At 42.4% G+C, this 14,740-nt stretch overlaps 1 protein-coding gene across 3 annotated transcripts in view; it reads left to right on the top strand.

Moving 5' to 3' along the window:
• The first annotated feature begins 6,608 nt into the window (after nucleotides 1-6,608).
• The window catches only part of VIT (vitrin), a 104,297-nt gene continuing 96,165 nt past the window's right edge, over nucleotides 6,609-14,740 (top strand). For all 3 annotated transcript variants that reach the window (XM_075267504.1, XM_075267503.1, XM_075267502.1), the window contains exon 1: nucleotides 6,609-6,824. The gene's annotated coding sequence lies outside the window, so the exon portion shown is untranslated. The remainder of the gene's footprint in view (nucleotides 6,825-14,740) is intronic.

The following is a 14,740-nucleotide window of genomic DNA, read 5'->3' as shown; positions in this document are numbered from 1 at the left end:
ATAGCTTTTCACTGTCAGAAGGGCGTTTCTGACAGTATGTCAGGAACACCCTTCCTCACAGTAGCATCTCTAGCGCTGTACTGTGAGAGGGGGCGTTGCTTACCGCCCAGTGATGATGCTGAGTGGTGAGGAACGCACCCCTAGTACTCATCTATGGTCAAGTACTATAATGAGGGGAGGGAGGGGTTCCTCACTGCTCTCACAGTACAGCGCTATAGGCATTACTGTGAGGAAGGGCGTTCCTGACAGACTGTCAGAAATGCCCTTTTGACAGTGAAGAGCTACAGTACCGGCACCGATAGCTCTTCACCAGGGGCACAGAATGTGAAAGCCGATAGTGCGCTGAATTCATCGCACTGTCAGCTTTCTAGCGAGGTGAAAGGTCCTCTTTTAGGAAGATAGCTGCACAAGCTGGCACTAGTGAAATAGATCTCCACAACAATAAGGGTTGACAACTGGTAGTGATGGTTTCTCACACACAGATCAGGCAGTCCTACATTATGGCTGCTTTTGGTCACCAAGGGGAGCCAACTGCTACACTTGGCTGCAGCGGTTCGCTGCTGCAATGGCAAGGGAGCTGAGACAGGAGTGACACAAATCTGTGTGTGAGAGCCCATCCATCATTAGCACTTGCCAACTCTAAATTGTTTTAGGTGTAAGGGAGGGTTCACACGGTGTAACGTGCCGCGTGATGTGGCACGTCTATGCCGCGGGAGCTTTTGCGGGCCGTACGCGCTCCCATTGATTTCAATGGGAGCAGGGATCGTATGCGCCGCGCTATTTTGGGGCCATGATTTTGCGGCACGTTATACCGTGTTAACCCTCCCTAAGGGGTTGTGGTGAGTGGATTGTTATTCAGGGGGAAAAAAATAAGATATCCCCTGAAAATAAGCCCTAACCTATCTTTCAGAGCAAAAGATAATGTAAGACCCTGTCTTATTTTTGGAGAAACATGGTATTTGTTTGTGAAAAGTGGTTTTATATTCACAGTATGACGAATAAACATAATTTACATATAAATAATTAGCATAAATTCATGAATTTAAATATTACTAGTAGTACCAAAAATATATATAAGCACATACTCTTTAAAAAAAATAACTTTGCTAAAGGAAGACAAGAATAGTGCATGTATCTATATTGTGATAACAGTGGTAAATTCGCAATGTGCTATTATAGAAGAAACCTTATTGTAGGACAAGTACCGTATTCACACCACAATGCCGTGCCTAGATTATTGATTTACATTTACTCATGGTCTTACTGCCTTTTTACAGAAACTTCAATCAATATCTTTGTATAAAGTCCTTCCCTGTAACAAATGAACAGGTTCAACATGGTTAATAACAACTTTAATCCATCAATACAACACAATGGTGGTTAAATAGTCAACGATATTATAGAAAGAAACTCAACAGGACAAAACTGATTCCATATTTATTCTCTATATGTAGCTCATATGAATGGATCAGTCAATAGATATAATTTTAGTCTTAATTGAAGGTCTAGGACATGATGAAGATGCACATTTATTTTATTTTCCCCATTGTCTGTATAGACTCTACAGCTGGCAACAGAAAAGAAGGTAAGATGCCACAGTCTTCAGGTAGTGATATAAGACGGCTTCATACTTCAGAGACCAGGGAGAGGCAGGAGAGATCCATCCAGTGTCTTATCCATGTGTCTAGTGTTGCTATCTTGCCTTATCTAGACCTCACTATAGGTGTACAATACAGCTGTCATTAAATCATTCACCTTCTAATAATATTGAAATGGCTCTGCTTCTTTTGTTCAGACAATACAGCAAAGCCACCAGCAAGACAACAGGTATAAAAACCTGACTTAAAGGGGATGGCCACTTTCAGACCATTGTTATTGTTTGTATGATAAAAAGTTGTACAGTTTTCCAACATACTTTCTGTACCAATTCCTCACAGTTTCCTAGATCTCTGCTTGCTTTAATTAATTCTGCTTTCTCCTAGTGGATAAAAATCAGTCCATGGTCATGTGATATACAATCCATGGTCATGTGATGTTGTGATGTACGGTCCAAGGTCATGTGATGAGCACACAGGTGCACAGCTCATTACCAGGCAATTACTGTGCTGTGACTATAACCGGTTGTGCACCTGTGTGTCCATCACATGGCCTTGGACTGTATATCACATGACCATGGACTGTATATCACATGACCATGGACTGTATATCACATGACCATGGACTGTATATCACATGGCCATGGACTGTATATCACATGACCATGGACTGTATATCACATATCACATGACCATGGACTGTATATCACATGGCCATGGACTGTATATTACATGACCATGGACTGTATATCACATATCACATGACCATGGACAGATTGTTTTTATATCCATTTGGAATAAGCAGAATGAATGACGGCAAGCAGAGATCCAGAGATCTAGAAAACTGTGAGGACTTGAAAAAGAAAGTATACTGGAAAATTGTACAACATTATAACTTTTGTCTCAGTATTGATTTGAAAGTGGACAACCCCTTTAATGTTATTTCTAGATAATACATTCTCTTTAAAACTGTTTTAAAATGTTTTTGTTAGAAGGGTCCTTTGATGATAAGTTTATTCCATTGTGATGCTTTAAAGTACCCAAAAATAGTCAAGAATGAATAATTTTCAATAATGACTTGATGGTGAATGGCGTCAAGAAGTAGAACAGTAGGACCAGGACCAGATGAAATGTCAGCTCCAGGAGACTAACCAAACTGATGCACCAGTGGCGTAACTATGAATAGCGGGGCCCCGTGGCAAACTTTTGACATGCCCCCCCCCCGACCGACACCGACGACCTCTACCGACCCCCTCCATTCCTGTGCGCTCTATTATGCCCCATAGTGGTCCCTGCACACAGTATTATACCCCATAGTGGCCCCTGCACACAGTATTGTACCCCATAGTGGCCCCTCCACACAGTATTATCACCCATAGTGGCACCTGCACACAGTATTGTACCCCATAGTGACCCCTGCACACAGTATTATCCCCCATAGTGGCCCCTCCACACAGTATTATCCCCCATAGTGGCCTCTGCACACAGTATTGTACCCCATAGTGTCCCCTGCACACAGTATTATCCCCCATAGTGGCCCCTGCACACAGTATTGTACCCCATAGTGGCCCCTGCAAACAGTATTATTCCCCATAGTGGCCCCTGCACACAGTATTATCCCCCATAGTGGCCCCTCCACACAGTATTATCCCCCATAGTGGCCTCTGCACACAGTATTGTACCCCATAGTGTCCCCTGAACACAGTATTATCCCCCATAGTGGCCCCTGCACACAGTATTGTACCCCATAGTGTCCCCTGCACACAGTATTATGTCCCACTGTGGACACCCATAAACAATTATTATACTCCGGGGTCTTTTCAGACCCCAGAGTATAATAATCGGAGACCCAGGGGGAGAAAAACATACAAAAACTCTGTTACTCACCTATCTCCTGGCTCCTATGCTGTCGGCCTCCGAAGTAGTCCATCTTCAATGACGTCAGACGTCACATGACCTGGAACGCAGGACAGGGTCATGAGACGTCAGACGACTAGGCCGACGCCTGCCCAGATTGTGGAGTAACAGTGTTTTTTATGTTTCTTACCTCTCCCGGGCCGCCGATCATTATACTCTCGGGTCCGAAAAGACCCCTCGAGTATAATGATAGCAGCAGAAGTGGCCTAATGTCCTGGGCCCTGTGGCAGCTCCCTCTGCTGCTACAGCGGTAGTTACGCCACTATTGTGCACTCCTCTTGCTTCAAGTAGCCCCAGCTTAAAGTTTCTACCTGGCTCTCACTACATTTTATCTGTCTGCCCACTCACAGGCTGCTCAATGCCAGTAGTAAAGCAGTAGGCCCCTTTACGGATGGGGGTACAGTTTGCTCCCCCATTCCAGTCCTATAGACAAGGTAGTGTCATTCTGAGCTGCCACCAGTGATGTAACTAAGGTTTTGTGGAACTTGATGTAATCTTTTGTCCGGGGCCCCCTACCTCATCCCTACATCAAATTCTTGATAGTGATGGTTACGGGTGCTCAGGAGTTTAATCCCCCTTACTGTGGTCAGGGGAATCTGTGGGCAGGGCCGGCGTCAGCGCACGGCATGGTCGGGCAAGTGCCGGGGCCCACAGAGCCTCTGGGGGCCCCCCGGAACTTGCCTGTCACAATTTCAGCTCGTCCGTCGATGAGCTGAAATACATACGCGATGCAGGAGCTGTGAGATCAGCTCCTGCTTTAAAGCTCCGGCCCCGGCTTGCGTGTGTAGGCGCGATGACGTCATCGCATCACGCCTACACACGCAAGCCGGTCCGGAGCTAAGCAGGAGCTGATCTCACAGCTCCTGCATCGCGTATGTGATTGGAGGGAGAGAGAGGAGCGTCGGGGGAACGAGGGAAGGTGAGTGATAGAAGGTGAGTGATGTAAGTGTTTGTTTTATATTACATTACATATTAAGGTGAAACATAATGAAGGGGGCCCATGAAACTGGGGGCAAATGAAGGGGAGGGGGGGAACGGCATGACACTGGGGAAGATGAATGGGGTGGGGAGAGAACGGCATGAAACTGGGGACAGAGATGGAGGGGGCCCAAAGAAACTGGGGGGCAAATGAAGGGGAGGGGGAACAGCATGACACTGGAGAAGATGAAGGGGGGGAGACGGCATGACACTGGGGCAGATGGAGGGGGGAGAACGGCATGACACTGGAGAAGATGAATGGGGTGGGGAGAGAACGGCATGAAACTGGGGACAGAGATGGAGGGGGCCCAAAGAAACTGGGGGGCAAATGAAGGGGAGGGGGAACAGCATGACACTGGAGAAGATGAAGGGGGGGAGACGGCATGACACTGGGGCAGATGGAGGGGGGAGAACGGCATGACACTGGAGAAGATGAATGGGGTGGGGAGAGAACGGCATGAAACTGGGGACAGAGATGGAGGGGGCCCAAAGAAACTGGGGGGCAAATGAAGGGGAGGGGGGAACAGCATGACACTGGGGCAGATGGAGGGGGGGAGAACAGCATGACACTGGGGCAGATGGAGGGGTGGAGAACAGCATGACACTGGGGCAGATGGAGGGGGGGAGAACAGCATGACACTGGGGCAGATGGAGGGGGTGGGGGGAGAACAGCATGACACTGGGGCAGATGGAGGGGGTGGGGAGAGAACGGCATGGAACTGGGGACAGAGATGGAGGGGGCCCAATGAAACTGAGGGGGCAAATGAAGGGGGGGGGAACGGCATGACACTGGGGAAGGGGGTGGGGAGAGAACGGCATGAAACTGGAGACAGAGATGGAGGGGGCCCAATGAAACTGAAGGGGCAAATGAAGGGGAGGGGGGGAACGGCATGACACTGGGGCAGAGACGGGGGACATTAAACTGTGGGCAGATGAAGGGGGAGAACGTGATGAAACTGGGGACAGAGATGGAGGGGGGACATGAAACTGGGGGCAGAGGAAGGGTGTATATGAAACTGGGAGAGAGATGGAGGGGGGCATATAATTTACGGGTGACTGTAGGAGGATTATACTGTGTGGGAGCACATAATAAATGAATGAGAATGGGTGGAATCAACATAAAAGTGGGTAGAACTAAATTTGCCGTGGCGCGCAGAGCGCGCCGCACATTTTGCCCCTCTTTCTACTCTTTAAAAGATTGGGAGGTATGGCGTTGGTGACGCCACACTCCTGCATGACGTCACTCGCTTCATCTGCAACGCACAGTGTCTCGACTCCCCCACCTCCTTTACAAGAGGGCCCACTGAGGCTCTGTCGCCCAAGGGCCCATAAAAACCTGGAGCCGGCCCTGTCTGTGGGTCTCCTTGACTTATGGTCCAGATGGAAGCTGCAATCTCAATGCTTATACCAGTGCTTATGGGCCCCCTAAGGCTCCAAGGCCGCAGGGTGACTGTACCCTCTGCACCCCCTGAAGTTTCACCCCTGGCTGTTATACTGTCAGTGAATGGGGAATCAGAAGACAGCCTAAATATCAAAACCCAATACGAACTGCACTGATTATTTAGGAACAGTGGGGGCTAAAGATAAACTTGTAACTGTGGAGTGGTCTCTAATAAAGTTACAAAGAGCTGGAGTTGGTGGATGTGGCGAAAGGTCTGCTTTAGGTTAATAGGGCTGGACTGCAATACCAAATACAGCCAATGAAGAAGATTGGCACTGTTGGAAAAAAAAAAAGCAAATTTCTTTTTAATCTCAATGGAAGCCTTTATTGATATATATGATATAGCGTTGCTCTAGCGTTCGTGCCTCCGCCATATTAATCTTATGACACAAGTTCTAGATTCACTGCAACATTCCTTAGCAAGTCTATCTAAGACATACAAGTAAAGTTTATTTTTGTCTCGCACAGTTGACTTTGCCCTTAGATAGAATTTCATCTCCTTTGCCTTGCTGTGTCTTTTATTTTTTATGTATTCAATATTTGCTAAAGTAGTATACCCAGGACACTGTTGTCAGAGCTTATAAAGAAATCCTGACAAGGGAGAGGGGGAAAGTGGGAGGGAGGGAGTGGAAATTTGAAAGAGGACTGCCTTATTCAGCAGCTCCATCAAAGTGAGGAGCTGAGAGTGTGTCAGGGCAGTGTGCCTCTCACGGTGGGACAGATCAATGGACATGTTTGATTAGTTTGTAAGGATAGTCGCAAGATCTGGAACCTGCTTACATTGATGGACTAGCTCCAGAACTAACCAACATCTATTGGAGTCCTTGGGAGTAAATCCAGTTTGCAGGATAGAGAGAGGTGCACAGGATTATTGGATTTTGTGGCTTTTAAAGGTAAAACATTTGACCTGCTTTGCTCATATATGGAGAGAACACCTGGATTAGACATTGCTAATGAATATTTTCGTTATATATTCGTAATATTATGTAGCATTTTTCAATAAAGTATATATTCATATGCATGCAATTCAGCGTGATAAAGATTTGCTACATGATTTTGTACTCTGAATGAATCAGTAAAAACTTTCTATTTGCTTGCTGTGAACTGTGCTGTGGGAACTGACATTCCCTGTGACTAGTTATTCCCTAATCTCATTTCATCCTTCTTTATTCGTCCAGTAAGCAGACTCTTGTGATCTACACAGGCTATTTGCTTGTTACTATGGGGCTGATATAAAAGTTCATAACATTCTTTGGTTTTCATGATTTTTAATGAAGTATATTTCAGCTTGGTGATATCATTGCTGTTTGTGTATAGCTCATAGAATTCTCTCTTTTTCTGCTGTTTTTACGATTATAATAATTGTATCAATTTGAGCCCCAAGATTTGATCTGTAAGACAGTAACTGTGGGTATAGATTGTTTATATCCTTGTATGAGAAACACTATACATACATATAATTCTATATACCTACCGTTGTCGGTGGACCTAAAGGGTAGAAATGTAAGCGGTCACCTGCAGCTGTGGTCTGTGAGAGTGGTCTTTGGGGACCAAATGTAACCACTATGTATGAGCGCTCTAATATTATGTAAGACTGAAGTCCCTGAACTGCATAAATTGATAGATAATGTAGATAGATAAATAGATAGAAGAGAGATAGATTAGATTAGATAGATAGATAGATAGATAGATAGATAGATAGATAGATAGGAGCGATAGATAGATAGATAGGAGCGATAGATAGATAGATAGATAGATAGATAGATAGATAGATAGATAGATAGATAGATAGATAGGAGAGAGAGATAGATAGATAGATAGATAGATAGATAGATAGATAGATAGATAGTTGATAGATGATTGATTGATAGATAGATAGATAGATAGATAGATAGATAGATAGATATGAAAGATAGATAGATAGATAGATAGATAGATAGATGATTGATAGATAGATAGATAGATAGATAGATAGATAGATAGTTGATAGATGATTGATTGATAGATAGATAGATATAGATGAAAGATAGATAGATAGATAGATAGATAGATGATTGATAGATAGATAGATAGATAGATAGATAGATAGATAGATAGATAGATAGATAGATATTAAATTATGATACTGGACGGATAGGTAGATAATCCTTACGATTTTTATTTATTAAATATTTTCTTAGCTCCTTTTTAAACTAAGTTTTTCTAATGTTTTTGAGTAATAAAGAAATTGTAGACAGAAGGAAACTGTAGATAGATAATGTCTATAAATCTTTCTCTATCTATCTATCTATCTATCTATCTATCTATCTATCTACATCTCTGCAGTCAGAAAGTTACCAGTCGAGCAGTTTTTGTAATATCAAGCACTGCAAGGGCATTCTTTGTACATGGAATATGGAAAATGTTTCTTCTGCACACGTCAGATAATAAATAGGAAGAGTAAAACAAAATAGAAGAGATATAACACATATGTACCTATACTGTGTATCCACAATTTAGACTCTACGAGCCTGCAGATGTTACATAAACGTTGTCATTGGGTAGAAGTTGACCTGACAATATTTCATACCCTTTTCTAGCTCAGTTGAGAATGCTGAAGTAGGAAATAATGAATCTATCACAGCTGCTCATCATTCCTCTAACCAGATTAGATTTATGAAAGTTCTTGAAAATGTGAGAAGTTTCGGACTAGTAGGGACATGAAGCAAATGCCTTGAGCAAACAGTTTGAAGTAGACAGTTTGGAACAGCACAAATGTAGCTGAGAGCTTTGTCAAGATGTACAAAGACTAAAAGGATTACAGTTCACATTCACAAGGAGATACATATTGCAACTCTGTAGTATTAAGATCAACAGCTAAAGGACCAATTGTTTGGCGAATTTAAGTCCAGAGAAGACATAGCTGTCATCTTATACCGTGTGCCTAGCTGTGATTCTCTGCTGGGTATCTTTTCATTTATTGTATTTCATATCAACTTTAAAGGTATTGTCTGTTAAGAGATATATATATATATATATATATATATATATATATATATATATATATATATATATATATATTTAGAAAAGGTCTAGAATGGGTAAAAAAAAAGAGAAGAAAATAGTATTGTTCACCTCTCCGATCACTTGCTGCAGCTGTGGTGTCGCTTTCTAGATCCCCTGCTGCTCTCTGGTCCTTCCTGACCAGCTGGACACACTGCTTAGCCAATCACTGTCTGAGGTTGGTCATTGTTGCAATCAGTGATTGGCTGAGCAGTCATTTCCTGTGTGTCAAGACAGAACAGGAAGTAAAGAGAAGCCGGGAAATCAATGGCAGCAGCAGATTGGTGAGGCGAGCAATGTTTCTTTTATTTTTTAAAACCATTATATCCCATTTCCAAAAAATGTTATTCTGATGGATTTAAAATAATACTACACTTTAGAGTATTGGTATATATGGTTGGTATTGGTATTTTCTGGTTGTGATATCTACAACCAGAAAAAGGACAAAAGAGACTCATTTAGCATACGTATGGCTGGTATAGTTTGATTTACGTCTGAATACTATTTTATTTAAAGGGATCCTATCATTTAAACACATTTTTTTCTCCCTACCACGTCTCCTACCTTTAGAAGTCTTTTCCGTGCTGCCGTTTGTTTCAAATATCGGTTTTAGCCGGTATGCAAATGAGTTCTCTCGCAGCACTGGGGGAGTGCCCTAGCGCTCAAACAGCACTGGGGGCGTCTCCAATGCTGCCAGAGAACTCTCCAATGCCACCTCCATCTTTGTCAGGAACGTCATCTTCCTGTGTCTTCTTCCAGCGCAGGCTTTGAAACTTGTAGGCCTCGGGCAGAGCTTACTGCGCATGCCTGCGGCCACAAGAAAAATGGCCATTTACACAGTAAGTAAGCGGCCATTTTCTTGTGGCCTGTGGGCATGCACAGACATGGCTCCCATACTGTTCTAGGTCAGATCATAGTAGCAGCCAGATACATGATTGCCCGGCAGTGGAGGTCTACGCCTTGCTTGACGGTGTTGACGCACCATGTTAACTTAACCTGCACCTTGGAGAGGATGCTAGCTTCCAAAAACCACTCTTTCACCAAATTTTGCTCCCAATGGACCCTTTAGCTCTCTCACTCTGCCACCCATGCAGTTACTGGCTTCTGATCGCGCTGGTCTGGGGTGGTTTGCACAGGCTCATACGAGTATCTATACTACTATCCATTTAGGTTGTGTTGTGTAACCATATAGAGCTATGCATTGTTATACTTTGTACTACTTGCTTACTTCATTGAAATTTTTTCCTTGATGTTTTTTTTTTTAATTGCAAATATTCAATGAAAACTAAATTTAAAATAAAAGTCAATGGAGCTGAGTTTCAGTACCAGACCTAGCTGAAAGATAAAAATGTTTCTGGATAAAAGCAGCAACGCCTCTTAAACCCATATACACCTTCTTTACATTTCATATTTGCTTTAAAAAATATATAAAATATATGGAATTTGAGAGGTGATGTGATGATCAGTAGCTGCAGTGTTATTTCTTGGTAAAGTAGTGGTTTCTTCAGATTTTATTGGTATTATATGTATGGAGAATTTTTTTAATGTTTTAAAAAGAATCATCTTCCATGAAAGGTGTTCTTCGAGACTGGATATTAATAGTCTACACTTAGGATAGGTAATCGATATTCAGCGGCATAACTAAAGTATTGTGGGCCCCGGTGCAAACTTTTGTCCAGGTGGCCCCCCTACTTCATCCCTACAGCAAATTCTTGATAGTGATGGCTATGGGAGCTAAGGAGTTTAATCATCTTTAGTGTGGTTAGGGTAATATGTGGGTCTCCTTGGCTTATGGGCCAGATGGAAACTGCAATCTCAATACTGATGCCATTGCTTATAGGCATCCTAAGGCTCCTGGCCCCCCACTGCAACTGCACCCTCTGTACCCCCTCAAGTTTCGCCCCTGTCGATAGCAGATTGTTGGGGATCCAACGATCTTCAACCCCACTGATCAGAGCACAGTGTATGGCGCTGGAATTCACATGGCTTCAAATGAATTGGAGCAGAGAAGCAGTAACACAGCGCAGTCACTACACAGTATATGGAGCCACCTGCTCCAAGTGGTGGACCCCCATCGATCTGATATTACTGATCTTCCCTAAGGAAAGGCCATCAATATCCAGTTTTGTAGAAGTCTTTTAAAGTCTAATTCTACTTAAACACCAAGTTTATACAAATGATACCATATTCCTGGTCTTATGTAGCCCACTACCATTTTTTGTTCAATCTCTATACTTTTGGTGTATGTCTTCTAGCATAAGCAGTGTCCAGATGATCTTGTCTTCTATACACATCACACTTCTATCATACCACACAGCCAATGAATTGTTAAGCGGAGTTATCACTGTGTGCAGGGTCCTGGAAGGGCTTTACTGAAGCTAAAGAGAAGTTTCATAGAGGATTTTCAATATTTACTAATCAAATACTCCAGAGTTCTCAAATTGTGGCAAAAAACTTGGACACTTGTGATGCTGTAAATTTATTTTGATGCTCATTTGTCAATTTTGAGTGTCCAGAAAAGGGGGATTTTTACAATGTATTTACTAAACTAATGCATCACTTTTTGCTGCAAAACATTAAGCAAACCAAGCAGGGGCATAATGGAGGAAATTGGGTCTAAAATATCTAGAAAATGTATTACACAGCATGCACTGTGTATAAATCTGGCACCAGTACATTGCTTTATCCATTTAGTTTCTTTTGTCAGATAAAGTGAAATATATATCTTCAGTTTTCACAACTTTCTGCCTAGGGTTCAGACCAGCTCTGTGGCCAGGCTGGTGAAATCAGTCCCTGATCTCGCCTATGTCTGCTCTCTTCTCTTCACTGTGATTGATAGCTAATGAAGCCTTTCTCCAACTCTGCAAAGTACATTTAGCTGCTGAGTCCTGTACTGGCTAGAACAATGCATTGCCTCTGATATTTCTATATGTAAATCCAGATACAGTTTGTACAAGAACAAGTCTTGAGAGCATGTTGCTGTCCATCACATAGGCTAAGCCTGAAATCAGGAAGTGAAGGATGGAGGAGATAGGAAAGTAGGTGTAACCATTAGGTGAGAAACCTTAAGACCTCCTGCCCCGAAATGCATCAGCGTCTTTTTTAATCACTTTTTGTATATGTTTTCCTACTAGCACTTTGTTTGTCTTGTGGATTGTTTTTTTTTAATTACTATGGATTTAAGTTTCAAATTTAAAGAACTTCAGAGTGCTGCAGACCACTTCTTCTCCATAATACTAACAATGACTGACTGGCATTGGAAGTGGGATAGAAGGCCCTGCCCGCAAGGGTTTACAATCTATGAGGGAAGAGAGATAGAGACAGAAGGTGAGAGGAAAGACTGTTCAGATGGTGATGTGGTGACAGTAGTATTATTGGAGGTTGTAGACCTTCCCGAATAAGTGAGTCTTCAGGGCCTTCTTGAGGCTTGTGATTGTGGGGGTCAGTCTTATGTGTCTTGGTAAGGAGTTCCAGAGTATGGGGGATGCAGAGGGGAAACCTTGGAGACTGTTGTGTGACGAGCAGATAAGAGCAGTAGCCAGTGAGGGGATTGGCAAAGGGGAGTGGCTGATGAAGAACTGGGGGTGTTGTAAGCTACCAGCACCATTTAAGGTAGACTGGAGGAGGAGAGAGTATTTGCTGAGAGTCCATGGAGAAGGGTGTTAAAGTAATCTAAGCGGGTGATTATGAGGGCATGGACTAGCATCTTTGTAGTTTCAGGGGTGAAGAAGAGGTGGATTCAGTGGATGTTCTTGATTTGGAGATGGCAGGAGGTGTTGAGGGTTTGGATGTGTGACTAGAAGGATAGATTATGGGGATAACGTCCATCCTTAGGGAGAGACCACCTTTTCAGGTGTGTGGAGACTTATACAGCCATAGTTGCTACACTGCAAGGGAACATGGGAGGAATATGCAAATCTGTCTCCCAAGATGTAAACAGGAAGACAGTGCCTCTGTTATGCTGCCCACTATGCAACATAACAGAGGCACTGTCTCCCTGTTTACATCTTGGGAGACAGATTTGCATATTCTTCCAATGTTGACTAGAAGGATAGTCAGAGAACCAGCGTTACCAGTTATCTTATGAACTACTTAGATTTTCAACATTCTTCGATATGTCATACAATGTTATCATGAAAACCTTGGCTTCACTTGCTCTACAGCCCAACCTTTTCTGCATATGAATGTGTTTGAGCACCTATGGTTGGCTAACATCCATTCACAATTGTTTCAATAATTTTTATTGACAGACAACATTGCCTAATAAAATACAATGAACATTGTACGTATGGGATAACTGTTGAATATGCTATGACCTACAAGATCAAAGGCCTTTAATGCGGTATCTTCTATGAAAACATACAGGAATACAGCCTCTATGACGATCAATAGGGATTATGCTTTTCAGGATGTAAACCGCCAAACCATACACTTACATTTAAAATAGCCTGAGGCTGCTTCCTCTTTACCGCCTCATGCCTGCTTAAACTTTGCTTTGTTTGCATTCTTGATAAACCATAGCAAGCACCATGATAGGAAGTATGTCAACATTTGCTTGAAACCTACCAATTTAGTAAGATAAGTACTGAAAATATATTTTACTTTTTTTAACTCAGTTTTTCTTGGTTATGTTTTTCAAAACTATTTTAGATTTTCAATGTCGTAAACTTCATAATCTCATTGGTGGGTATATAAATGCAGCAGAGTTAACTTGAAGTTCTAGTTGAGGTCTAGAGGGTAAAGGGTGGGTGGATGGTGGCTCAGTGGTTAGCATTGTAGCCTTGCAGTGCTGGAGTCCAAGGTTCAAATCTGAGCAAAGACTGCATCTGCTTGGAGTGTGTATGTTCTCCTTGTATTTGTATGGGTGGTCTGGTTTTCTTGCGCACTCCATTGAAATACTAGTAGATTGTGAGCCACTAGATCTATGCAAAAATATGTTTATAGCTGATATTCTTTGCTATTGTGAAGACCATACCCATATTGAAATCGACATCTGTGCTTTGAGAAGTGTTGGACAGTAAGACTTCACCTCTGCAAATTCTTGTCTTTCATATGGGATGGCAAAAATATTATACTTAAAATATTGTCAAATAAATCATTATCAACCGGGCATCATAACTTTCTCCTGCTATGAGAGTTCGGATATTATCTTGCAGTAAAGCTACTGTCAGTTATTGGTTGCAGAATTTACATTTTCTAGAGAATTTTGTCCTTAGGTGTTAGAAAGTTAGAAACGTGATGTTTTATGAACATCTGAGCGCCTGTTTGAGAATTCCTCATGCTCCAGGTGGGAAAGATGTCTCTTGACTTTGCTGAGTAGCATTTTTTGATGCAGTGCAAACCAGAAGGCACCAGTCTGTTTGGAGTTAGAATCATGTGTTGCGAAAGGAACTCCTAGGCCTTATTCACACTACAGCAACAAAAAAAAAAAAAAAATGGCCCTGTGACAACTTTTTTTTGAAAACAGTGAGAGTGGATCAATGAAGCTCATCTGTTTTTTTAATGTTCTGTTATAAACAGATACAAAACGGCCATTATAAACAGACCAATTTATCCAGAAACGAACACATGGGGGGGTGATGTTTTAAGCAAAATATGCCAGAATTTCTGTCTATCAGACACTTTGATAAAACTGGTGCAATCTAAGATTGTCTAATCTGCGTTTGCACTGTCTAGCTGTCTGTCTAAACAGTATTAGGTAATCTAAGCCATGGTTTTAATATAGTCAGGGTGCATTCACATGGAGGAAAATTTGGTGTGAAATTTC

Source organism: Leptodactylus fuscus, chromosome 3, assembly GCF_031893055.1.
Source record: "Leptodactylus fuscus isolate aLepFus1 chromosome 3, aLepFus1.hap2, whole genome shotgun sequence".
Lineage (NCBI taxonomy): Eukaryota > Metazoa > Chordata > Amphibia > Anura > Leptodactylidae > Leptodactylus > Leptodactylus fuscus.
The sequence above is the reverse complement of the archived record's forward strand: the minus strand, read 5'-3'. Positions and strand labels throughout refer to the sequence as shown.